Source organism: Lissotriton helveticus, chromosome 5_2 (genome assembly GCF_964261635.1).
Source record: "Lissotriton helveticus chromosome 5_2, aLisHel1.1, whole genome shotgun sequence".
Classification (NCBI taxonomy): domain Eukaryota; kingdom Metazoa; phylum Chordata; class Amphibia; order Caudata; family Salamandridae; genus Lissotriton; species Lissotriton helveticus.
In genome coordinates, this window is record NC_136066.1 from 11,195,706 (window position 1) to 11,223,121 (window position 27,416).

The 27,416-nt window shown below is 49.8% G+C and overlaps 2 non-coding genes across 2 annotated transcripts; both read right to left on the reverse strand.

Moving 5' to 3' along the window:
* Positions 1-21,878: 21,878 nt before the first annotated feature.
* TRNAK-UUU (transfer RNA lysine (anticodon UUU)) lies at positions 21,879-21,951 on the reverse strand. Its single transcript has one exon. It is a non-coding gene; the product is annotated as a tRNA-Lys (tRNA).
* Positions 21,952-22,414: 463 nt separating this feature from the next.
* On the reverse strand, positions 22,415-22,505 carry TRNAR-UCU (transfer RNA arginine (anticodon UCU)). Its single transcript is given in 2 exon segments — positions 22,415-22,450; positions 22,469-22,505. It is a non-coding gene; the product is annotated as a tRNA-Arg (tRNA).
* Positions 22,506-27,416: the final 4,911 nt, after the last annotated feature.

The window sequence follows — 27,416 nt, forward strand, 5'->3', positions numbered from 1 at the left end:
CTTTCCCTGAGTTTTTTCTTAACCCCCAGGAATCCCTGGCATTGCCTCTGTACCGCCTGCGTGAAATCCAGGAAAAAGGAGAGACTGATATTCTCGAATCTCAGAGGGCCCCCCAACCTGGAGGCCTGCAGGATTGAGTCTCGGTCTCTGTAATTAAGTACCTTCGCAATCATTGGTCGAGGGGGGGCCCGGGCCTTGGCCTACCACCCGGGACTCTATGCGCCAGTTCTATAGTGAAGAAATTACTTAGTCCCTTGGGTTTAAGGTGCTTGAGAACTAGGTCCTCCATGACCAGATCCTGGGGCTGGGCCCTCTGCCTTTTCCGGAACACCAATAATTCAGACGTTACTTCTCCGGGCCCTCCCCTCGTATTCGTCCAGCTTCCGGCTCGTGAGGTCGCCAGCTCGCCTGAGTTCCCACACCTCCTGCTTCAGCGATGCCACATTGTCTGTTAAGCTGGCAGTTTTAACGTCAAGGGACTTAACCTTTTCACTGGTTTTAGTGAGATCTGCACGGATAAGGTTAACCTCTATAGCCATTGTATCCAGTTTTTGATCAAGTGACTCCATTTTCTGTCCCAAAGATTTTTGCACTCCATCTATGGCCGCCATCACATTCAGCAATGTAAGTTCTGTCTGAGGGCCAGTCGAATCTCTTCCCGGGTCTTGTGTCTTCTTTGATTCAGGTGGGGAACCTCTGGGCAAAGTGTACCTGTCCAGTTTATTAGCTTGTACATAACAGGACCCTTTAGTGGACCGCGACTGCGATCTCTTGCTTTCGGGTTTAGTCGCCCTTCTGCCCCTCACCAGGGCTTCCAACAGTAACATGTGGCCCCCACTCCACCGTCTAGAACCACAAGTATACCAGATTCCTCCCCCAACAGGGCGTTCTATTCTTCCCCGGTTTCGACGTCTTCTTTTCCCCAAGGGACCCCAGGCGGTGAGTTCCGAAACCCGAATGATAACTCTGAGACCGCCTGTCTCTCCACCGCTGGGTCTATATTCCGGATCACCTGGCTGTCTCCACCCCCCACAGGCCAGCGGTCCTCTCACCCGCTCAAGTTTCCCGGGCGACAAGATGGCTTCACTCTGTGACCAACGGCCTCTTGTGACCACACAAATCTGCCCTCGGAACTTTTCCGTTCCACGACGGGTCGGCCGCCTTAAAAGCACCCCGACCGTCCCATAACAGGAGGTATCTTCGCACTGTTTGCCGCACCAGCCCCCGATTCCACCACGTTCCAAATGCCTGCCCGCAGGGTTTTATGTCTCCGAGCCAGCGAGCCCACTCGCCCGTTCACGAGGTCTTCTTGCCCCCAGCCCGGTCGGGTCCGGGCTTCTCACCAACTCCTCAGTGCTTGGGACGACTCACCGCCAACACTCCACGGGTAGCCAACGCCGGGCAAGCGGACAGGGCATCCGCCGCGGGCTCAGCACCTCAGTTCCCGGGCCTTCCCGGGGTCTTCCGAGTACCTTGCACCGCCGACGTTTTCTGCTAGAGATCCAGAAAACCAGCCGGCTCTGAGTCAGTATTTTCGCCCGCTTAACAGCCCTCTATCACCTCATATGGCACCACCATCAACACACCAGGCAGGTCGCCTTGTCAACAACACCGTCTTCTGATCTCCAGCAACTCTCTTCTACGAGGGCTTCCCCAGTCATCTCATCCGGGACACCGACGCTCCGCCTGTCAGGCTGACGCACCCCACATGCACCAACCAGTGAGGTCTCCACGTTCAAGGGCCGTTCTTCTCCTCCCCGTCTGCCGTTTTGCAATTTGGGAGCGCCCGGGCCCCACACACAGCTATATGGCCCCGGGACTCCGCGTCACAGTCGGCTGCCCACTGCTCTCGGTTCAGCATCGACAAGCGCCCTGTTTCGCAGCGCTACATCTGGGCGCGACGTCCGGCGGCGGCACAAGCACGAGTATCCCTCCGCTGTCCGGGTGGTTGATGCAGCAGGGGGGGGGGGCAACCCGCAGGGCAACGCCGATCCGAGCCAATCGTGGGGCCAGACCGGTGACTTCCGGTCGCCGGCCCCGCTGTTGTTTCACTATGGCCGGGGTTGGAAACAACCCGAGACCCCGGCTCTCTCGCTCTCAGGCCGCAGACTTGCCGGCGATGCCTCTCAAGATTCCCGCGGCATAATCAGGCGCAGGGCCCAGCGCCCGGCGCCGCTTCCTCACCGCCGCCAGCTTCACCGCTCAGGGAGCAGGATGGCGATCAGGATGTATCCGGAGGCGGCTGGGGTCTCGGGAGCCCAAAGCTCACAAGGCCATCTTAGACTCGTGCGTAGCTCCTCCTCCAACAATCCTGTCTTTTATGCCTGCAGCCACCTTCCCAGTGCAAGCCCTGCCTTCAGTGCGGAAATTGGGGCTCTTTGACTTCCACAAATTATTTCTGGACTGAACACTGCTGGGAGCGGTGGAGAGTGGTGCGCTTGGAGTCCGGTGCGGCTGCGGCCATCGGGCGAGCCCCGGGGATCCCACGTGGCTCTGGGCCTCAGCCGGGCTCACGGACGGCCGCACTTCTCTGAAGAGCACTACCTTTAATCAGCTGCTCGTATCCACTTATTGCTGGGTCAGCGACCAGGCGGGCTGGGGGAGACATCGCAGCTGCCCGCTTCTGCTCCCGATCTCCAGTCGAGCTCGATCTGGTCCAAATAATCCCCTGGAATCCACGTGGGGGTTGCTGCTGCGCCCTCCCCCCCCTGCGGCTGCTCCCGGATCGCCTCTCCAGGTTGGGCGCTTCAACTGCGGGAGTCCTGGGGTGCGTGCGGTGACCCACCTCCATGACCAGACCTCGGAGATTGTCACTGGAGGCGGCTGGGGAGGAATTATCTGCCTCTCCCCTGGAGACACACGGGAGAATGCCTGCAAACTGCTGAGCGCGTCCTGCACTTTGTCGTGCTGGAGCACACGCTTCACTGGATAACCGGGCACTTCATTGGCGATTAGCTTTATCCTGTACAGATACCCGAGGCTGCTAGGCTGTGAGTAGCCTGTATTTCCCTACCTGCCTTGTTGTCGCCACAATATTGAACTATGTACAAAGCTACATACTGCCTCCATTCAACGCTCCCTGCTACTGCTCACCACACTATCCTGCCTGCTGCCCCAGACTGGTGGGACCCTCTGAGTGCTGATCATCACGATGTTTGCACATACAACATTAGACTCTTGAGACACTACTCTGCCCACTGCTATGCATTGTATAAGTGCGTAGCCGATTGTCCTCGCCAGCTGCACTCACCTGCTTGCCGCCCTGGCTGGTTGAGCCCCTTCTGAGTGCCGATCATTGTGCTGCTGAGCGCGCACTTGGAGGCATTATCCCCAGCAATCCAGCGGACACTGCTAGCACATACTCCTGGCCCTTCCTAGATCCACAATACGCCGCGGATAGCCATCACACAGACTGAGGGACATCAGACTTGCTTGAAGCAATTGGGGGCGGCTTCTCCCACCTGGAGTCATTCACGGCCTGATTCTGCAGGAGTTTTCCCGATTGTTTTGTTAGCAGCACAGCAATAGTTTACCTCCGGCCTCATCCCCAGCGGCACCACCGCATCGCCAAACTTGGGCGCAAACACTTCTCCTCTACCCGGCGGTGCTGCTCCTTCATTGGTATCCCTCCTCTCGTCAGGTTCACTGGTGCATGCCTGACAGGCGCCTGCGCTGCCACCATAATGGCTTTTCGTTACATTTTAAGAGACCACCTGCCCTAATCCTTCACAACTCGCTGCTCCCCGGAGGTGTTACTGTACACGCCTCTGGTCGTATTGGAGGTTGCTGCTGCTGACTGCCCAGACTTCATTAGGGCTGTGTTCTCTCTTCCCTCCTATATCGCTCACCTTACGTCTGATGACCCGGAGGCCACATACTCAGCTTTCCGGGGATTTCCTGGGTGTGCCAACCACAGTCCCGCCCCACTTCACACTCGCCAGGCACTGCTGCTGGGGGAAGCAAAAAGAGTGGGGAAACCAGATGGCCGCCAACCCAAACCCGTCTTTGACTCCAAAAAAGTGGCCATGCAGTCCACTTCAGATGACGCTAGTCAACTGGGCCCTGAACAGTCGCTGGGGCCATTTACGGCCCTTGAGGATGAAGTCAAAACTCTGCTATTGGCCATGCAACAGAGCCTCACTGATCTCTCTGGGAAGATGGATACAATCAACAACCGCCTCGATTTTCTTGTGCAGAAAGTAGAAAACATGATCAACAACTTAAAGAGGCTGAGCGGCATATTTCGGACACCGAGGACACTCAATCCCAGATGCAGCTCCAGGTGAAACAAATGGATAATCTGCTGAAGGTCATCGCAGCCAAGAATGAGGACCCTGAGGCCAGCAGCCGTTGCAATAATATTCGAGTGGTGGGCATACTGGAGAGCACAAATACAGGCCACATGGAAGACTTTATAGAACGCCTCCTGTCAGACACCTTCGGTGCGGAATCTTCTCATCGCAACTGATTGTGGAATGAGGGCATCGCTCCTTGGGTCCCCGTACCCCTCCAGGCAACCCCCCCTTAACTATAGAGATCGTGATTTCGCACTTAAAAAGGCTCGAGAGCAAAAATCGCTGCACTTTGAGGGCAATGAGTTTACCATATACCCAGACTTCACTGATGCGATTCAAGAGGCGTGCCATAAATTCTTGCAAGTCAGAGAAAAAATGCGTAAAGCTCAAATTGAATATGCCCATATGCACACGACAAGCTTGCGACTAACCCATCAAGGCAAAACGATCATCTGTGTCAATCCACAACAGGTTGAAGACTTCCTCAAGACTCTCAAGCTCAGGTCGCCGCGTCAATATTCTGATGACTGCGCTACCAGCACGCCATCCCCTAGAGAGAGCTGAATCGAGAGTTAGACACTAACGCTCTGGGATTTGTCGTTGGTCCACACACTCTCCCTGATGCCGGCTACATCCTGCTTACTCTCAAATGTTGCTATCACTGCCTGTGACCGCTGGGTGATAGGATGCATGCTTTCTGATGGTTTCACATCCTTAGGACTTGCTATTGTCAAATAAGTGTATCTTATATGCGACTCACTCTGTAAAGCTTCATGTTTTCTATCGGTAGGTTTGTTCTGGACCTTGCCAAGCACCCTCCCGCTTTCTCTCTTCCCTTCTCCTCCCTGTATCACTGGAAAACTGCCTCGCAGTTTTTTTTTGGTTGGGAGATGGGAGGGGTTTGTGGCCCACAGGTGCCACCCAAATGGGCGATCCCCCACGCTACGAATTTCTTTGTTGGTCTCTCCTGACTGGGACTTTAATGTTAGAGAGTAATTGGGGTACAGGTGGGAAATCATGTACCAGCACGTTTGGGGTGCTGTTGTGGGTGGGGCGGTTGTCTTTGGGGAATCACTAAAATGTCAGCATGATAGGGATGCTGTTGAGGGAGGGGGGTTGGTTGGGATTTTTGCAATTTTATTTATTTATTTATTTATTTTTTGACATTTAATATAGCGCGAACAAATGCCCGCAGGCGTCTCGGCGCTGTAATCTGCAGACTCTCCTCACTTTGGCTTCTGGACTCTAGAGATTAAACAGCCATGTTTTCAGCTGTTTCCTGAATGACAGCAGATTTGGGCTAGATCTGATGGATTGCGGAAGTGTGTTCCACAATTTTGGGGCAGCCACCAAAAAGCGTCTATCTCCCCAGTTAATTAATCTAGTACGTGGCACTACCAGATCGTTCATCTTCGCGGACCGAAGTGGCCGGGAAGGTTGATATGGCATGAGGTAATCTCTCAGAAATTGTGGGGCTTGTTGGTGTAAGGCTTTATATACAATGCACAAGGTTTTAAACTTTATTCGGTTCTTTACAGGCAGCCAGTGAAGATCTCTCAAGGTGTTAGTTATTGGTTTAAATCTAGGGACACCTGAGAGTAGCCTGGCCGCAGCGTTCTGTACTAGCTGCATTTTTTTTATGACTCTGATTTGGGCATTGGCAAACAAGCCATTGCAGTAGTCTAGTGCCGACAAGACAAGGGCACTTATCAGGGTTCTGCCTACAGATTCAGGGAGAAATGGCAAGATCTTTTTTACCAGGCGTAGCTTGTAAAAAGCCACCGAGGTAGTCTGGTTGGCATGAGCCACAAAATTCAGGTTATCATCGAAGGTGACACCTAGGTTTCTCGCCTTCGTAGTAGGTTTAGGCAAGGCTCCAAAAGATAGTGGCCACCATGCCGGAGACCAGCTAGGGCTAAGGCGACCAAAAGTTACCACTTCGTTTTTTTCCGAATTCAGCTTTAAGCGGCTTCCGGACATCCATCGACCGATAGCCAACATTCCTGCCTTAAAACTCTCTGCCACTGCTTCCCCATCATCTCTGACCGTCAAGATCAACTGGGTGTCGTCAGCATATGAGGTAAGGTTCATCCCATGCGCTTTGATGGTTTTAGCGAGGTCCGACACATAGATATTAAAGAGTGTCGGACTCAGGGATGAACCTTGGGGTACCCCACATGGCAAGGACAACTCTGTTGACTCGAATTGTCCCAAGACGACTGCCTGAGATCTGTCCGCCAGAAATGATGTCAGTAGATTCTTGGCTAGGCCACTTACGCCCATCCCCTCGACACGATCGACCAAGATCTTATGGTCGACCGTGTCGAACGCGGCCGATAGGTCTAGAAGCACCAATAGTGCTGATCCCCCTTGGTCTCGAATCAGTCGGATGTCATCCGCTGCCTTAATAAGCGCTGTTTCTGTACCATGAAACTTACGGAATCCAAATTGAGTTTCATCGAGCAGCTGGTTTTGCTCGATGAACTCCGCAAGTTGAGTATTCATGGCCTTTTCTGCCACTTTGGCTAAGAATGGAAGGTTAGCTATGGGCCTGTAGTTTTTTAACTCCGCTTTATCTAGGCCCGATTTTTTCAAGAGTGGCTTCAGTAAAGTTTTTTTTAGAGGGATGGGAAAAATTCCAGTTCGGAACATTAGGTTGCAGATCTGGGTTATAGCCGGGATCAGGATATCCATTAATGGGCGTATGGTTTTCAACGGACAGGGGTCCAGTGCTGAGCCGGACTTAATGGATTTAATGATATCCTGAGTTTGAATTTCCGAGATTTCTGCAAACTGCGAGAATGTTTTGTCAGTATGTGGCCTCATTATATCGTTACTTTTTTGATGATCAGATGATGTAAATGAAGAAAAAATATCATTTACTTTAGTAAAGAAGTAGGAGGCTATTCAGTCACAAAACTTTTGTGAGGCTGGGGGGTTCAGATCAGGAGTTGCTCCTGCAAGTTGTTTAGTTATATCGAAGAGCTTTTTATTGGAATTACTACAGTTCTCAATTTGCTCCCTATAATATTTCTTTTTGGCTTCCAGGATCAAAAGTTTGTACTGAGTTAGCAGCCTCTTGTACTTATCTTTACTTTCCTCATCATAATTTTTCCTCCAATGCCTCTCCCTATTTCTACAAAGCTGTTTATGTATTCTAAGTTCCTCTGTATACCAGGGTGCCGAAGGAGAATTTCTGTTTTTGGACATTTGTTTGATTGGTACTAATTCATTAGTAGCATGGACCAGCCAGTCTTGATACTGTGTTGTGGCTGTCTCTGGGTCAGTGGAGAAGATGGGTTTGGAGTTGTCCAGAGATACTCTAAGGTCAGGAATGCTAATATCTTTCCATACTTTGAAAGATTCCTGCCTTAAAGGGGGCGGTTTAAAGGAAGCTGCCTCGCTAATTTTTATCGTGCCTAATATCAAGTGATGGTTTGTCCAAGTCATAGGGAGGACGTCAGTTATTGATAAGTTTTGTAAATTGGTAAATATACCATCTAAGGTGTGCCCTCCGTTATGGGTAGGTCCTGTCACCAACTGTGATAGGCCACAAACCTCCATTTCTGACTGAAGGGCCATGGTGTCTTTATCTTCAGGACTGTCTAGGTGGAAATTATAATCTCCTAACAGTGTTACAGCTTTCTCGGTTGCAAGGGATTCTAGGATAGTAGCGATTTCTATAAGAAATCCCGACCGCGTCTCAGGTCGTTTATATAATAATACACCTCTGAAATTATAAGACGGGGACAGATAAATATCATACTGAAACGACTCACATGTCGTGGTAGGAATTGTCGTGGTACGTATTTTAAAAGTGTCCCGAGCTATTATAGCAATTCCACCTCCTCTTTTGCCTAATCTATCCTGTCGGTAGGCTTTAAATCCTTTTGGGACGGCTATGACAAGATCTGGGTCCGATGTGTTATCCATCCAGGTCTCTGTTAGGAACATCACATCAATATTCCTATCTAATATTAAATCCGCAATTTCTTGCCTATGTTTGGCCAAGGAGCGAACATTAATAAGGGCAATAATAGGATTCTTTATTGTCTCATTCTGAATGTCACTTCCCACCGGTTTGTTTAGAAGGGGGATGGATGCCTGGCAGTGTTTGCAGTTTAATATAGAGGTGGACATTAAAAGATCCAAACTGTGTTTAATACATCCTACCTTCAGCTGTGGGCGCAAGTCAGTTAGCATAGAGTGTGTGTAGGGAGCGAGGCGGGTAAGCTTAGCAGAGCCAGGGGGGGTGGCCCTTGGCCCGTGTCCGGCGCGGACGGGCGCAGACGGGCTTGCCTTTGGCGCGCCGCCGGCGCGCCCGCTGCGCCCGCCCGCTGCGCGGACGGAATGACCCCATTATTTTATATCCTGCCGAGGAGGGTGGGAGGCGTCCTGCCACTGGAACGCCAACCCTTCCTCCCTCCAAGATGGCGCCCCTGTCCCGCGTCGTCAGCCCGCAATCGGCCACGCCGGGATGAGGGGGTGAGTGAAGCACGCCTCGGTGCAAAGTAAATCTTGCACTCGAGTGAACTACTTTTACACAATTAATTAAAATTGTTACTCATTAAAATATTTACAATTCTTAAAATTTCCTGCTATGTCAGCGCGCTTTTGAAAAGAAAGGGATAGCGAGTAGAAACCCCGGCTTTCCGCCTTTATGAAGAATATTTGACACATCAGCAGATAGACAAGCCATCTCACGTTGTATTACCTGCAGACTCACCACACATTGGGACATTACTTATGCAGTACCCTCCACTTTTGAATGTCTCCACACTCTGAACAGTTACGGTTAAAATTACTTACATGGAACGTCAGGGGTCTCGGTGACCCTCGTAGACGTAGACAAATCCTTGCATACCTTGATAGGCATTCCATACAGGTCACGTTGCTTCAAGAAACACGCATGGACCCTCGTCGCCCTCATTGTTTTTGAAGCAAATGGGCCTCTGACAGAGTGTTCTCCTACTATTCTACATATTTGCATGGCACACTGATCTTAATAAAAAAAGAACACCCCCTTTGTTTTGGGTGGCACCTACAGCGATCCCTCGGGGAGAAGTTGCATGCTCTGGTGCACTTTGGGTACGAAGTCACTTATGATTGTTTGTCGTTACGTACCGAATACGGACGATCCAGAATTTTTCACCACCCTATAGGGACACATTCTTAAGGTAGGGTCCACTCACATCTTATGGGGGGTTGATTTTAACACTACTTTATGCCCTTCAGCGATAGATCCAATCCCCTTCCACACCACTACACCAAAACCCAAGACACGCTATCCCGACTGTTTCTCGACCATGGACTCATAGATGTATGGCATCAGGTTCACCCGGCTGAAAGAGAAGGCACTTACTACACAACAGCACATTCTTCCTGGTCGCGCCTAGACTACTAGGTTTGCACCCGGGGGTTGGCCCCTGGATCCTCTCTGCAACACATATGGCTCAAATTTTTCCGATCATGCCCCGGTCTGTATGATGATTATGCCCCCTAATTTGCTGGTGACCCCACGCTGCTAGAGGCTAGTGCCTGAGGCACTGCTGAGTGCTGTCTTCCAGATGGAGCTTGGTGAGGAGATCTCAGACTTTTTTGCTCCTAACAAAGGCTCATGTGGGCACGGTCTGGGAGGCATTCAAAGTTACGATGTGTGGTACCTGTATGTCATGACGTTTTGGAGTCCTTCGAGATATCAGTCGAAACTTGCAACGTCTTGAAGGGGAAGTGAAACAACTTGAGAACGATCTTTGGAACACAACATCGGGAGCACAGCGAGGATTACTTCAGGAAAAACTCACTGACTATACCGCCACGGCTGACAGGGAAGCCAAATTCCGGGGAAAGTACTTTACGGCTCGACGGTATGGGGAAGGGTCAAGATCCGGAAAGGCTCTGGCAACGGAAAATCGCCTACCCCGATTCTCTACTTACATAATAGAAGTGGTGGATGCGGCAGGGATTCGCCACAGGGACAGTCTTGAGATCCTACGTTCGTTTAGCAAATTCTATACTGACCTCTACAGTTCTCGCAGAACCTCTCCCCTAGATCTTTCTCACTATCTTGAAGATGTTGCTCCAGGCTGGTTGGGCGATGGCCAGACGGAATTCTCAGCAGCCCCATTCGAGGATGATGGACTAAGCGCAGCTATTATGCAGACGGAATCAGGAAAGGCCCCGGGGTCAGATGGGCTACCCATAGAGTTTTACAAAACATACCTTGACCAACTACTCCCGGTGCTGAAAGAGGTCTTTCTGGAGGCCCAGGAGACTCAAGTTTTACCTGTGTCAATGAGGGAGGCACTTATTACCTCGCTTCTGAATCCTGGCAAACCTGGGGATCGCTGCGAGTCCTACCACCCCCTCTCCCTTATCAATACTGAGCTATCCCTAATCCCTAAGCAATTCCGATCGCTTCAGACTACACCAGTTTTTATACAATCACCTGGCTTCTCTCTCCTAGGGCCACCTGTCTCCCACATAAACTCATCGCCACGCCAGATTTCAGCTACACTCAGCACGCCCTGCGGCATGCTGACCACCGCCCTTTCCAGAACTGATCTCTTCTGACCCACAATGCCCATCCTAGAACCTCGGCGCTAACTCCCTTTATCTCCGATAACACTCCCCCCCCACGTGAACTCCGACCACACCCAACGTGACCCGCCCCGATACGCTATTCCCACAGCACTTACCCCGTTACACACCTACCTCCCTGCCGGAAGGACACCCCTTTCCTCTGCACCGATCCTGTCAACCCTGCACCCCTCCGCCCTCCCCCCTTCCTACCCCAGTGGTCTTGCCTCCCCACTGCCCAGCTAGGATGCCACCGGCCGCACAACTGGTCACTCATCTCTGCCCCTCTCCCAACCACCTATCCCCTCTAGGGCAGAACACCTTCACTATAACATTCCCACCCAACCTCTCCTTCAAAGCTAAAAAACGCTTCAAACAGAATATAATTAGGCAACACCCGGAAACGCTAGTTGTTGACTCCTACCACTGCACAACTAGAGGTCTGAAGAAAATGGACTTCATTTTCCACACCAACAGACCTTACGTATGGGCCACCATCTTCAACTCATCCCTCCCCGTCTCCAAAACCACCTTCACTGATCACAACCGCAAACTAACTATCGCCCCCTTGAACCATCAATCTCTGACCAGAGACATCTCCATCACCATTTATGAGAATGGCACCGTCCTAATCCAGGCGAAAGACGAGAACCTCGAGTTCTTTGACTCTCTCTTCCCCTCACTTAAGATGGCTACCACCCTTCACCCTCACAAAACAATCCCCTCCACACCGATTGGCTCCTCACAAACTCCCAATCTACGAAACGTGTCCTTGCCACCCCAGTGTCCCCTCACTACTCTACCTAGTCACTCCACCATTCAGATGCCTCCGTCAGCCCCAGCCCCCCCTATTTCACAACTCCCGTCCTCCACCCCTCACACCCAACCGCCCACCATTCAGCCCCCGTCAAACCCCCTGAGGACCCCCAACTCCCCTCCCCCCGGCTCCCGAATCACCCCCTGCTCTCAGTCTTCCGTCCTCAAAGATCCACCCCAGCCTCCCCACCCTTCCCTGCTCTTACATTCTGCCATTTCCAGGCCCTCAACAGCCCCAGCCCCCCTTTTCTCCCGACCCTCGTCCTCCCCCCACCACCCCCAAACGCCCCAAAGCCCCTCACAGCCAGGGCTCAGCCCCGCCCACCCTCCCCTCCTCTCCCCTCCACCCGAGCTGTTGCACCGCCTCGACCTTATTGAAGCACAAATCACGACCCTGATCCTTGGCCTGAAGGAAACCCTATCTGCCCTTGGAAATCTCCTAGCTACCCCTCCCCCCCTCCGCTCCATCCCACATCCCTCCGCCTCTCCCTAGGAACGATTATCCCCCTCACCAACCGGGCTCATCCCCACCTTGATTCCCTGCCTCCTCACACTAAAGACCTGACGAAGTCGCAAACAGTCAACCCCAGAAGAAATGTAACCTCCCTCTCCCCCAGGAAGTGAGCGCACTCATCGCCTCATACGATCTCCACCCGAACCGACCAGCCCAGGCCCCTCCCCCGAACTCGACTCTCACCTCCTCGATCCAAGTCATCACCGGAGTGGGTAGGAACCTGCCCCCATCTAGACAATCTAGACCCCCATTGTTTCTTTCAGCCATTCCCAGAGCCAAGCCTGACAATTTGAATCCAAAAGAAGACCCCCCCTTGAACTGTATGCTTATTAACAGCCGGTCTGCAGTCAAACATGCAACAGAGATCGCTGAATCGATCCTCTCTCATGACCTTGATGTAGCCTTCATCACGGAAACTTGGCTAAACTCCCTATCCCACCCCATTCTGGACATGCTGGTGCCGCCCGGTTTCTCAATTATCCGCAAAGACAGGCCCTTACACAAAGGTGGCGGCATAGCTATTATCCACAAAAGTGACCTCCACATCTCTGAAGCCCCCTCCTGCCTGTACAGCTCCTTCGAATGCCTGTCGGTCAACATCAATTCTCACGGTCATAGTTCACGCCAATGCCATCTCCTCTACCATCCCCCAGGCAACTCCAACGAATTTAGAGCACAGCTGTCAGATCTGATCACCCAATCTGCACTTAACAACGACAACAGCTTAATTTTGGGTGACCTCAACCTAAGATGGAACGATTCCAATAACCATCTGATTCAATCTCTCAACACCCTTCTGCAAGACAACGATCTGATCCAACACTGCTCAGAGGAAACGCATTACAGAGGAGCGACCCTGGATGCCATCATTGCGAACAAAACTGCAGTCTCGATTGACCACATCATCCCGGTGGACTGGTCAGACCACCACATCATTCTCTTTCATATCATCCAGCCTGCCCTATCCCTCCCACCCACTCAAGCCCCCCTAAGTGGGTCAGGAACACCTCCAGAGTCCCTCGAGACAAGCTAGAAGAAGGACTCAGCACACTCCTCCCGAACACGACGGAGTCCCTCTCAACCTCGGAACTCACCTCGCTCTACCACTCCAACCTTGAGCTCGCCCTGGATCAGCTGGCACCTCTGAAACTAAAATAACCCAGAAGCATCCCCTCCAGATCTTGGTTCTCCACTGACATTAATGAGGAAAGAAGACACCTAAGATCCTTGGAAAGAACCTGGAGACACAACTTCTCTGCCATCCATCGGGCCCAACTCAAGGCAGCACGCAAAAACTACTATACCCACATCAAAAGCAAAACATCTTCCTTCTTCTGCTCTGCATTAGATAATGCCAAAAACCGCCCCAAAGAACTCTTCAACATCATTAGGAACCAAACCTCCATTCCTAAGGCAGCCAACTTAGGGGCGTCCAAGACACAGTGCGACAACTTCGCAAGCTTTTTCAATGAAAAAATCGCCAAAATCGATCGCTCCTTCAGCTCGAGTCCTGCAACCAACCCACCCCCACAATAACCCCGTCTATCCGCTGGTCTTCCTTCCAGCCGGTCAAGGAAGAAATGATAAGCAATCTTATCGCCACTGCGAAACCTCATCTCACTCCCTCGATCAACTTCCATCGAGACTGACCAAGGATTTGAAGCTCACTCTAGCCCCAATCTGGAGCAAGATCATCAATAGCTCCTTGAGCGAGGGCCACATCCCGGACTGCCTTAAAGTAGGACAAGTCACACCTATGCTGAAAAAACTTGGCCCTGACCTCATGGACATGAACAACTTCAGGCCAGTCTCGAACCTTCCGTTCCTAGCCAAAATTCTGGAAAGATGTGTGCTCTCACAATTAAACCAACATCTAGAGAATTCTAACCTACTGGATCCTCTCCAATCAGGGTTCAGGAAAGGCTGCATCACTGAAACCGCAATCCTGAATGTTCTCGACGATCTGCACATGTCACTCGACTCCAACCACTGTAGCCTTCTCATTCTCCTTGATCTCTCGGCTGCGTTCGACACAGTAGATCATACCCTCCTACTTAATGTCCTCCGAGAGAGAGCGGGCATCGAAAAGATAGTCCTAAAATGGTTCTCCTCCTTTCTTAACAACCGCACTCAAAGAATAAAGATCAACAGCTTCGAATCAGACCCCCTCCCCCTCAGCAGAGGAGTCCCTCAAGGATCAGTACTCTCGCCGCAACTCTTCAACATTTACATGGAACCCCTCACCTCACTTCTAAGGCACTCCAACATCCCCTTCCACCTCTACGCGGATGACACACAACTCTACTTGGAAACCACTTCGATCGCAGACATCCACAGATTCAATGCTACACTCTTGGAGGTCCAACTCTGGCTCTCAGCCTGCCACCTCAAACTGAACGAAGAGAAAACTGAAGTACTCCTAATCTCGAACAAGGATGAAAACCCACAAATAGTGGAATGGCTCAAAGCCTTAGATGCCCTCAATGTCTCTATAACGCCAACGGACTCCGCAAAATCCCTAGGAAATACTCTCGATCCGAAACTGATCATGAATAAACACATCTCTAAAACTGCCAAAAGCGCGGTCATGAACCTGAAACTTCTCTATAAAATTAAATCCTTCCTCCCCCCCAAAGATCTGAAACAGGCCACGCAGGCACTGGTGCTCTCCAGAATTGACTATGGCATCGCTGTACTGAACGGAACAGCCAAGTCGCACTTGGGTCCTCTCTCCTCCACCCTCAACGCAGCAGCAAGAATGGTCACAGGAACAAAGAAATATGACCACATCTCTCCGGCACTCAAAGAACTGAAATGGCTCCCAATTGACCAACGAGCCAACTTCCGCACAGCCTGCCTCACACATAAAGCCCTGCACATAGGCAAACCAGAATACCTGGCCGCCAAACTCAAAAGGGCGGGTCAATCCAGGAACCTCAGAAGCTCCAACACACTACTACTCATCCCTCTGAAATCACAGAAACGCAATACCTCAAATAAATCCTTTGCGGGGAATGCTCCCAGGATCTGGAACGCCACCCCCCCCCCCACATCAGAATGACCGCCTCCTTCCCGCAATTCAAATTGCTACTCAAAGCCCTCTTCCTGGAACGCTCCTCTGCTTAACGAGAACTCCGCCGGTTGGTGAAATCCGATATCTCTCTTGATCTAGAGCCAATTGTTTCGCTCTTGAACTCCGTCCCATTTTGCGCCCAAGTTGTTGTTTTACAGACTCTATTTCCTACCTGTTGTTCCTGATTCCGGCTTTTCTATGTTTATTTTTCCTGTTGGATTTCTCTATTTGCTGTGAAGCGCTCTGATACCCTCGGGTCCAGCCAGCGCTATACAAAACTTCAATAAATAAAAAATAAATAAATACTGACACAAAAATACTTGCAAAACTCTTCAGACGCTATTCTCTAGTCTCCAAAATGTAGATCCAAAAGTAGCCCTTGTGGCGGCCTTCCTAGACGCAACACAGGCATTGGATTCGGTTGAGTGGGATACCTCTTTACTATTCTGCAGTGCATGGGATTGCCCAATGTGTTTTTGGCTAATAGTTGCCTCCTCTACACCCCCCGATGGTGAAAGTTCTTATTACGGTCATGTCTCCCCCCGTTGTCTCTTTCTTGAGGCACCCGGCAGTGATGCCCTTTATACCCTCTCATGTTTGCCCTTGCCATAGAGCCTTTAGCGGCCAAGATCCGACAACACCATCACAAAAAAGGCCTTCGCTGCTTCCTTCTCACGATTCTCATTTCTCTCTACGCTGACGATGTTACCCTATATGTAAAAGATCCTCAGCAGAATCTTAACCCACTCCCGTGGGAATTTGTCAGATTTGGCGGACATTCTGGTATCCACATGAATTGGACAAAATCTCAGATTTTTCCATTAACTGACTCGGCGGCACCGTTCGACACAGACTACCCCATAGAATGGTGCCGCGATTGAGGTCAAATATCTGGGTATATATATTACTGCAGACCGCAAAGAATTGATGAGGCTAAATTGTGGGCTGTTAGAAATGGGTTTGCCAGTTCTACGGGGGTGGCATGGAGAAGAGCGGGCAGGCCAAACTCCTGAGGACATGTGTGAAGCATCCACACAGTAACCACAGACGACACACCAGGCACACCACAAAAGAGACACAATGCCGCTTCTGGTTGGAAAAAGAATAACTTTTGTATTAGATCCAACCTGCAAAGGTAAGATACAGTAAAGCACAGTAATCACAATAGGGCGCCAACGGGCGCCAGGGCAATGGATACCAGGGGGATTATTTACAGGGAAAATGGCCAAAGCAAGAAAAAGGTGAGTCCATTAGTTTCCAGGCTGAAATAAAAAGAACGTTATCAATTGGCATGAAACACAAGGTCAGTATTGCAGGGAAAACACAGGCCTTAATCCTTGGCCTAACCGTAGCAGTAGGCTTTAAGCATACAATAAAACGTTAGGCGTGAAGACCCCTCATGCACGGCATCAGCATACAATCAACCAATAGGCGTAAAACCCTAACATCAGGCCTAAAACATCAGAAGATATAACTCTGGAGGCCTTCGATATAAATGATATTGCGGCCCAAGAGCATCACTTTAGCATGGCAACCATCCGTGGTAACATCAGGCAGGAACGCCCGCCATAAGGGCGGCCTAAACACCCTGGGCGTAACTTTCTGCAGGTATGCAGGAGGCTCTCCCGCATGTTAGGCATAAAAAGGCAACAGGGAACCACTAGGCATCAAAACATTATGCAGGACCTTAGCGGGGGAAACATTAGTCACCCTATCAACAGTGGCATTCCCCCGGAGGCGGGGAACACCTTCTACTTAACCCTGGGCACAATCCAGCAGTAACCAGGGCGGTTCAGGAGCCTAGTTCATAAAGCACAATTAGCTCCACCACCACTCTAGGCCTTTTGAGGCTCAACACGGAGTGGCCCTTATCGCGGCCACTGCCCACTGTCCAGCGGGGCAGTGGTGTCCTGCAGAATTAAGTCCGGGCCTGGGATGAGCCCCCCTCCACAACGTACCAGTCCCGGGGGTGGGCACCGACCCTGTGCCCCGACACCCCCCCAGCACACTACACAGTTGAGGCCCCACTCACCGGCAGTCCGGGGCCTCTCACTCTGGCTCCTCCTGACGGGCGGTGACTCCTCTTGCCGGTCTCAGGGGCCCTCCTCAGGCTCCTTGGAGCCCCGACCGCCACCACACGTCTCCCAGCTTCACCCGGGCCCCTCCCCCCTCAGGGGGACCCGGGACTTCGGGTCCACCCCATGCGAGGATGCAGGCTTCTTTGGGGCCGCCGGTCTAGTGCGGGGTAGGCTCCCTCCTGGCTCCGTTGTCTCCATGGGACTCCCTCCTGACCACGGGAGCCCCGCACCTCCCTTGATTTCACCCGGGTTCCCTCCTGGGACCCGGGGCTTTCGTCAGCCTCTTCTCGTGTCTTCAGAGCGGCCAATCAGCACTACGTGACGGGGGCGCGCCTGCAACCGCCAACTCCAGCGCGACTTGCAGGGGCGCGGCAGCCTCCGCCAATGGCTGCACAGCGGTAAGGGGGCATGGCCGATGACGTGGCCAGTGCCCCTGCTGCGGCCCTCTCCGGCTTCACTAGGCCCAGAGCGGGCCTCCTCAATGCCGCCGCGACCCTCTCTTGGCTCCGGGGGCCGCAGCGGAGGCCGCAAACAGCAGCGGCCCTCCTTTTAATATAACGCCTGACCGCGGCGGTGATTCCCGCTCCCGACGATCGAGGGGAGGCGGGGTAGGCTCCCGACCTCCTCGGGCTTCCACTTCAACCGGGTCCCGCTCCAAGGGGCACGGGACTTCGAGGCCTTCACGCCGGGCTCTCCCTATCCACCAGGGAGCCCCGCAGTTCCCTCACGGCGCTTCTCGGGATCTCCGGGCCGCAGCGGTGATTACTGGGCGGCAATTCTGCGGGGTAGGCACCCACCAAAGGGGGGCATTAACAGGCAGCACTATGCGACAATAGCGTTTTACCAGCACAGCGCTTGACAGGGGCACAGCTTCAAGATCATAGCGCTTGGCGGGCAGCTCAGCACTTTAGGATCAGGGCACTTAGGGGGCAGACAGATCCACAAGCCCCAGCTCTTGGAGGCTCAATGCTTTTTGCAGTCCCAGGCAGTATAGTGCTTGACAGGGGCACAGCGCTTCCAGCAAACACAGCGCTAGGGAGGTGGACAGTCCCAGTAGCAAGCACCAGGGTAACACTTCTCACCTCCTGGGTGGTGGGGGTCCAGTCCACGGTGCTCCTTCCCTTCTGGGTGCTTCTGGTTGCAGCGTTTGTGAGGCGCAAGGTCCCGGCAGCATCAGGGACCTAGGAGGGCCATCCTTCTTCAAGGGCCCGGGGGACAGAGCAGAAGGCACTACTGGGCCAGGTCAACAGTCAGTGGGGGCTTCATCAAAATAGGGTGGTAGGCTTTCACCATCCCCACTGCAGCGTGGCCCTCCTCCTACACGGCAGCCTGAACTCCTGAAGTGGGCTTCCACTAGCCCTGGGGACAGTAGAGGGGTGATGGATGGGTGCAGAGTCCAGCACACAGGCCCAAGTGGCGGTATCCCCTTGCAGCAGGTCCCCTCACGTTCCTGTCCCAGCTCTGTCTCTGCACATGGTGGCACATCCCCCTTATTTATATCCCCCTCCCAGACAGTGCCAGCAGCTTCTGGAATTCTCTGGCGAACTGGTTTAAACTGGCTCAGGGGGAGGAGTAGAGCAGCCTGGGGGCCAGGCTTTCCCTCCAAATGCTGGGGTGGCTGGGTACCTAACATCTAGACCGCTAACCTACTGCAGTCAGGTGGCACAACGCACAGCCATGGCATCCATTTTGAACATGGCATTCCATCAGGGTACATTTATATAATGGGGGATTGATAACCGCACACCATTGCATTGCATTCAACATTACACAGGGCATCTCATACCTCACATGGCCTATACAGTAACCTTTACCATGGGGGAGACATCCTAAAGTAGGGGGGTGCAAAGCAAAACATTTTGGGGGAAATGGACCAAGTCCAACATGGGCAAACTCTGAACCATGTGATGAGCTGTATAACACGGTGGAACGCACTCCCCCTCAATATGGCGGGTCACACTTCCCTTATTAAAAGGGTGATCCTTCCAAAACTGTTATACTTGTTTTTAAATATTCCAGATTCACTGTCTGTACTGTGCTAAAATTGCAAACTAATTGCAAAAAGCTTCCTGTACATGACCAGATATGATAAAATAAGCTATTCTATCATTATATGCTAAAGAGCATATAGTACTTTCACAACGGTGGAAGGGACAAATTGGCAAGCAGTGGGATATGTGATGATTTTGGGATCCTCCCTAACCTAGGGAGAGTACCAAACAGATGCCTTGAAAACAAAAACGCACATCTTATTGAACGATTTAGTTGTGGTCCCATCCTCTTAGGACAAACCCAAACACAGTTATTGGCAAAAAAACATTCCCAACCAAAGGCCCTGCAAAGCATTATGGGATGAGATTAGCAGTGGGCAGTGAATATTATATAGTATACAATATCAAAAGAATTCTACAAAGAGCTGCAGTTCCACTGGTCGTCCCTAGATGTCCCTCACGAGTCAAATGCAAATGCTTGATGAAAGGGTTTCAATGGTTTTGCATTTGACTCATGAGGGACATCTAGGGACGACCAGTGGAACTGCAGCTCTTTGTAGAATTATTTTGATATTGGATACTATAATATTCACTGCCCACTGCTAATCTCGTCCCATAATGCTTTGCAGGGCCTTTGGTTGGGATTGTTTTTGCCAATAACTGCTTGGGGTGGTTCTAAAATGATGGGATCACCACTGAAGTTCAACAAAATATGCTTTTTTTTATGCTCTTTGTGTTCAAGGTATCTGCTTGGTGCTCCCCCTAGGTTAGGGGGGCCGCCAAAATCATCAGCTCTCTCAATGCCTAACATTTTCATTGTAAGAGTTCATTTTTGTGAATTTGTAATATGCTGTTAAGTATGTGAAATTGCTTTTTAAAAGCACCTTAAAAAAATGGCTTGTTTATGACAGAGCCAGCTCATCATCCGCGTAGCGCAGGTAACGCCCATGATGAGCTGGGTTTGTCATTAGCGCTGAAGGGGTTAAGCACAGTTTTGGAATTAGTACAAACTTTGCATGCTTACACTGACCTACACTTTCTGCCTGATTCATCAATCTCCCGACTTGCAAAACGGGATTCATGTAGGAATTGCATAAAGAAATGCGATTCCTACACATTCCTTATTTGCGATTCATGTAGGAATTGCATAAAGAAATGTGATTACTACACATTCCTTATTTGCGATTAGCAAATTGCTAATCGCAAATAAGGAATAACTCCCCATTCATTCCTATGGGCCAAAAGGCCCATAGGAATGAATGGGGAGTATTCCTTATTTGCGATTAGCAATTAGCTAATCGCAAATAAGATAGCGATTTAAAGGGTGCCAGGGGTGTCCAAAGGACACCCTGTGGCACCCCTTAAATGCAAATTGAAACAGGTGTTGCGCGCACACATGTCCAAAGGACATGTGTGTGTGCAACATGCAACTTAGAAAAATGCTTTTGAAAGCATTTTTCTAAGTTTTCGCTATTTACCACGAGGTTTGACCTCGCGGTAAATAGCGGGCCGAAATTGCGAATTCGCAATTTTTAAATGGATGATGAATTGCATTTAAGGAATCTCAAATAGAGATTCCTTAAATGTAATTCCTCGCAAAATAGCGAAATCGCTATTACCGATTTTTGCATTTGGGATGATGAATCCCAAATGCAAAAATAGCGCTCGCAAAGGGCCAGATTCTCAGAATCTGGCCCTTTGCGAGCCGATTTTGGCTTGATGAATCAGGCTGTTTGTGTATTAATATCGTTACATATATTAGCAATCAAATTTGTAGAGTTTAATATTGAATTGATATTTTAAGCATTTGAAATTTCAGCAGCACACGTAATCCATTTTAAATCCTGAAATTTGTATTATCTCATTTTCGGCTGACTTAGAAATCATGTGTCTAAAATGACATTGTGAAATTAATGAAGGGCCAAATACTATTACTGACTACTAAATTACATTTTCAGCAGTATCATTGGGAATTTCCTCTTGGGCATAGATTATGCAATGTTTTCAAAGCAAACTGTCTCTGTTTAAGTAGACTTTCTTTCACAGCCATTTTGGTAAATGTTTCTGGTGATGCAGAAGCAGGCATTGCTTGTTACTGTGTCAATTGGTTATAAAATAGAGGAGGGATAATATTGACCCAGCTGGTGTTCGAACGCAAAGCCTTTGAATGCTTTTGCTACATTCGTCTAGGACTCCAAGCCGCTATCCATTGCACCAGAGATCCGACCTTATTCAACAAGGTGATCAGAGATTCACAAATAAAAAGATGTCCTATCAGCTGTTGACCAACTTTATCAAGTTAATCGGACACTACCTTACATTTTGAACATTCAATTGGGTAAAAGATAATCAACATGTCAAATTACATGATTCAGTTTGGGTAAGTCTTCTTAACCCTTGTCAAAGAAAGTAGACGACAGATGGGTATGTAATGACTCGATTAAGACTCTTTTGAAACATCTGTAATAGGACTCACCATTCATTGGATCCTGAAAAGGGTATGCAATTGATGTACCTTTTCTTTAACCAAGACGCCTGAACAGGGACTTGAACCCTGGGCCCTCAGATTAAAAGTCTGATGCTCTACCGACTGAGCTATCCAGGCTCTGAGACACCAGGCCACAAAATGACCTTATCAAAATTTGGAAGTGTCCCAACTATCATTACTTTTCTTGAGATGGTTGCCGGTATTAAGTATTAAATACGCAGAATATAATAATGATTTGATACTTCAAGCATTTGAAATCTCTTCAGTAAATTTAACCTTATTGTAAGTCCTGAAATTGCTACTATCTATTTTTTTTCCTTTTGCTGACTTAGAATTCTTATGTTTTTATGGACATTGTAAAATTAAGGAAGGGCTCAAAATTTTACTTCTGAGTAAATTACATTTTCATAAGTAAAGCTGCCAATTTCCTCTTCTGCATGGATTGCGCAATTTGAATAGTATCTATTTAAAATAGACTTCCTTTCACTGGCCCTTTTGGCGGATGATTTTGGTGAAGCAGAAGCATGCATGCATTGTTTATTACTCTTTTAAACAGTTATGAAATAAACAGGGATAAAACTGACTCTGGTGGGATTCGAACCCACAACCTTTGAATATCTTTTATACATTCACCTAGAAGTCCAATGCGCTATCCATTGCGCCACAGAGCCAATCCACTTCAATGAGGTGCAGAGATATTCTGAAATGAAATAATGAGCTATTAGCTGTTGATCAGCTTTATAAAGTCCATTTGATACTATAGCCATGGCTATATTTTGAATATTGAATTGGGGAAATGATATTCACCGTCTCAAATTAAATGATACCATTGGTAAATCTACGTACGACTTAAGTTTAGTCAAATGGCACATGATATAAGAGACAGATGTGTATTTCACTAAGCCTGGGCGTAGTTTGCGTAGCAGCACTACACGTAGCTTCACGTAGTATGCTTTAAACTTTGCGTAGTACATGTGTACCAAACAGATGCCTTGAAAACAAAAAAGCACATCTTATTGAACGATTTAGTTGTGGTCCCATCCTCTTAGGACAAACCCAAACACAGTTATTGGCAAAAAAACATTCCCAACCAAAGGCCCTGCAAAGCATTATGGGATGAGATTAGCAGTGGGCAGGGAATATTATATAGTATACAATATCGAAAGAATTCTACAAAGAGCTGCAGTTCCACTGGTCGTCCCTAGATGTCCCTCACAAGTCAAATGCAAATGCTTGATGAAAGGGTTTCAATGGTTTTGCATTTGACTCGTGAGGGACATCTAGGGACGACCAGTGGAACTGCAGCTTGATGTAAGAATAATTTCAATGCTTTGCATTAGACTCGTGAGGGACATCTAGTAACAAGTAGGTGAGCTGCAGCTCTTTGTAGAATTATTTTGATATTGGATACTATAATATTCACTGCCACTGCTAATCTTGTCCCATAATGCTTTGCAGGGCCTTTGGTTGGGATTGTTTTTTGCCAATAACTGTGCTTGGGGTGGTCCTAAAATGATGGGATCACCACTGAAGTTCAACAAAATGTGCTTTTTGTTTATGCTCTTTGTGTTCAAGGCATCTGCTTGGTGCTCCCCCTAGGTTAGGGGGGCCCCCAAAATCATCAGCTCTCTCATTACGTAATGTTTTCATTATAAAACTTCATTTGTGTGAATTGGTTATATGCTGTTAAGTATGTAAAATAGCTTTTTCAAACCATCTGAGAATATTGTTCATTTAGATGCTAAGAAGTTTAAGCCCAGGGTTACGTACGACGCACGGCTGTACTCTCAAGGTGGCTTTGATGTCCCCAACTTTGAAATGTACTATGTATGTGCCCAGACACATTCTGCCCACTACTGGTTCCGCCCTCCTGCATATACAGCTCATGTTGCGACCGAGCATTGGCTTGCGGACACGATCCCTCTGGGTGGGGTTCTGCTGGCCACACCGTCCCCCGTGCGGTCTGCCCGCCCTCTGTTGAATTCACAACTAAGGCATGGAATCGCATTTCTCACCATCTACAAGTTCCCATGCTGTACTCCCCGCTGCTCCCGCTCACCTATCATCCGAAACTGTCACTATTGCAAGAAGGCGTTTTTAAAAGAGTTCAACTTCAGCGCCATATACAATGTTGGGGTGATCTCTACTCGAATGGAAAATCTTGCACGCTCCAACAACTATGTTCGGACCCCCCACCCTCCGCAATGGAAACCTTCCTGTATGTTTGAATGTGCCAAGGGATTAAAGCCTGTACCCCCGCATACCCTCAAGAACCCCCAGTGGTCCCCCCCTTGCACCACACGCTACGGGCAAGGACGGCCTCTCACCTTGTCTCTACACTCGATCATAACCTATACACTGACACTGAATATACTCTATGAGCTGCTCGGGATAAATGGTCGGCTGAACTCGGGCAGCATCTCACAGATCAACGATGGGTATTCTGTAAACAGACAGAATTGGCCTCCTCCAGCAGCCGGTTACGCATCATACATTATAAATTTCTGCAGCTCACTTATTACACCTCGATTAGGCTACACCAATTTGGGCTGCGGGAAATAAATAGGTGTGACAGATGCAAGGCAGATGGGGCGGATTTCCTACATCTGGATTGGGATTGTTACCAGGTTTATATTTCCTGGCAGCGGGTGTTTGCAGCACTGGGCCTGATGATATCCACGACAATTCCGCCGTCTCCTCTCCTGGCGTTACTTGGATATACCGAGCAAATACAGTGACGCACCGTAAGTTTGTTTCATTTAGTCTGCCACTGGCCAGGCGGCGTGTGGCCTGCAGATGGGGTCGGGGTAGGGCACCCAAATTTAAGGAATGGATTGGGGACATGATACTCTGGCAAGAACAAACAAACATATACTCTGAACTCCTCCCGACCACTTCACGTCCCCGACACATTTGGGGCAGGCTCCAATCATATCATCTGAAATATCCTGCAAACAATGGTCGCGATGCATGATTCCCAGTGCAATTTAGTGTGTGTTGCGACTTGCGTAATGCCTATTACTATCTGATGCCTACATAATGACGTGACCTGTATCCTGGCGGTCTCCCATGGGTATTCTTAAGCAATACCCTACGCTCTTCTTTCTATATGCGACAAGGGTTATATATCCGTGAGGTGCTCCACTGATTGTAACTGTTTTTTTGTATTTCGATTCTATGGTTGTTAGAATTGGGGGTCTCTGGTAGGTGCAAGTATTCACTTGTGACAAGCAGGGACCCTCTCCTCTAAGTCAGGGCGAAGGAATTACTCTTAGAATCAACCCCTGCTCACCCTCTAGGCGGCGTGGCGCGAGCAGACAAGGCTAAACCCCAGAGCACACACGATTAAGCACTTGAGGAACACCTACAATGAATCATCACATTGACACAAGACTTACAGCTAGATTCATTAAGCCAAATTGCGATCGCAATAGCTGCGAATTAGCAATTGCGATCGCAATTTGAAGGAAAGGAATTCATGATACTGAAATCTCAAAAAAAGCTAATTCGCAAAAAAAATTGCGAGTTCGCAAATAAATTCGCAGAATCCTGGAAGAAGGCCATTAGCGATTCTGAAATTGCGAGAAACCATGGAATCTGCTAATTCATTTGCGAAATCGCAAAACATTCGCAATCGCTATTCAAGAAAATTCGCAAAATGCGGAAAAACCCGTAAATCACTATTTGCGACGCGCAAATTAAGAAGAACACAAACCAGGTGGTAACCAGTAAGGAAAAAAAAATGTTCAAGAAACGGTTAACAAACTACCAACAGGTGCAGGCCTGACCAAACACATTTAAGGACATGCAGCTGGAGCCTGAGGACTCTCACAATGCCAGGACTCTACATGGTGGTCAGGCGGCGAAGGCTACAGCGAGCAGCACGGAACAAACGTAGGATCCAGGAGCGGATATTCCGCCAGCGGGTCACCCTTCTGGGCCAAACCAGGGAGCAAATTTACGCAAAGTACCGCCTGAGTGGGGCTATGATAATCAAGCTCATCCGGGACCTAGACCCCCTGATGCAGCACCCTACAAGGAGGACCAATGCCGTGCCCACACATGTGCAGGTATTGTGCTGCCTGCACCTCCTGGCCTCCGGAAGCTTCCAGGGGATGGTCGCTGTTGCATGTCCCGCTGCCTAAGGAGTTTCCTGGAGGCTATGCTGACCCGGCTACACCACTACATCTCATTCCCCACCAGCCAACAGGACCTGAATGAGACCAAGCTTCAATTTTACAATGTTGCACAATTCCCACATGTCATCGGATGCATTGACTGAACCCACATCCACATCTGCCCACCAGCTGAAACGGAGTACATGTACCGCAACCGAAAAAACTACCACTCCCTCAATATCCAGATGGTGTGCAATGCAAAAACATTCACCACGGACATAGTGGCACAGTACCCTGGGAGCACACATGACTCCTTCATATTCAGGCACAGCGGCATCCACACACGACTGGCCAGGGGAGACTTTGAGGAAGGACACCTACTAGGTAAGTACACATGCCCCAAAATAGTACACTGTGATCATGTAGCTGCGCAGAACAGGCACTCACCCTCTGCTCCTTTCATTCAGGTGACAGCGGCTACGGTCTCCGTGAGTACCTCCTCACCCCATACCTCAACCCTGCCACACCACAGCAACGGCGTTACAATGCTGCACACTTACGCACAAGAAATTGTATTGAGAGGACATTTGGCCTTTTGAAGAGCAGGTTCCGCATACTTCACAAGACTGGTGGGGCCACGAAATACGAGCCTGAGGTCTGCTGCCGCGTCGTGGCCGTGTGTGCTATCCTCCACAACATTGCTACCAAGCGCACGATACCTGTAGAGATCTCTGGCAGTGAGTCGGAAGGGAATTACCGACCACCTGCACATGTGCGTCATGCACGCGGGGAGAATCCTGCAGAAGGACACAGGTGCCGTAACCAAATCTGCATGAACTGTTTCTAATGCACCCACTCCCCACACCCAAGACTTCACTCATGTATGACAATAGTAATAATGACATGAGTCAGATTAAGTTTAACAGAATATTTCTTATTGTTTTTTGCACAATAAATTGGGAATACCCCAAACTGTAACATGTTTGCCATATTGCGTCATATGTCCCATGTTCTTGAGGAGGGCATGCTTGTAGCAGCAGCATGGCACTTCATGATACCAATCAAATGTTCAATGCCGCCTCCGGGCAGATGCTCCTAACCTTCTCTCGAGCTCCTCCTCCTGATTTTGCCGTGCGCCAGCAGAGGGCCTTGTGCTGCGGCGGGGTGCTACCACCAGAGGCACGGATTGGCTACTATGGCTGGAATTAGCCTCACTAGTGTCGTCCTCCCCCGGCTGGCCATGGCCAGTTGCCTGCATACCCTGAACTGCAGTTGTCACTTGCTCCAGAGCTCTCGCAACGTCCTGACAGCACTGGACCATTTGCATCTGCATGGCCAAGGAGCGTCGTGAGAGCTGGGAGGTCGCGTTGCCAATGATATGATTGGATCGCGTGTATGCAGACAGGCGGGTCAGCAGCTGCCGGTGTCTGCGCCGGTTGAGGTTCTGATGGCTATGCATGGCCT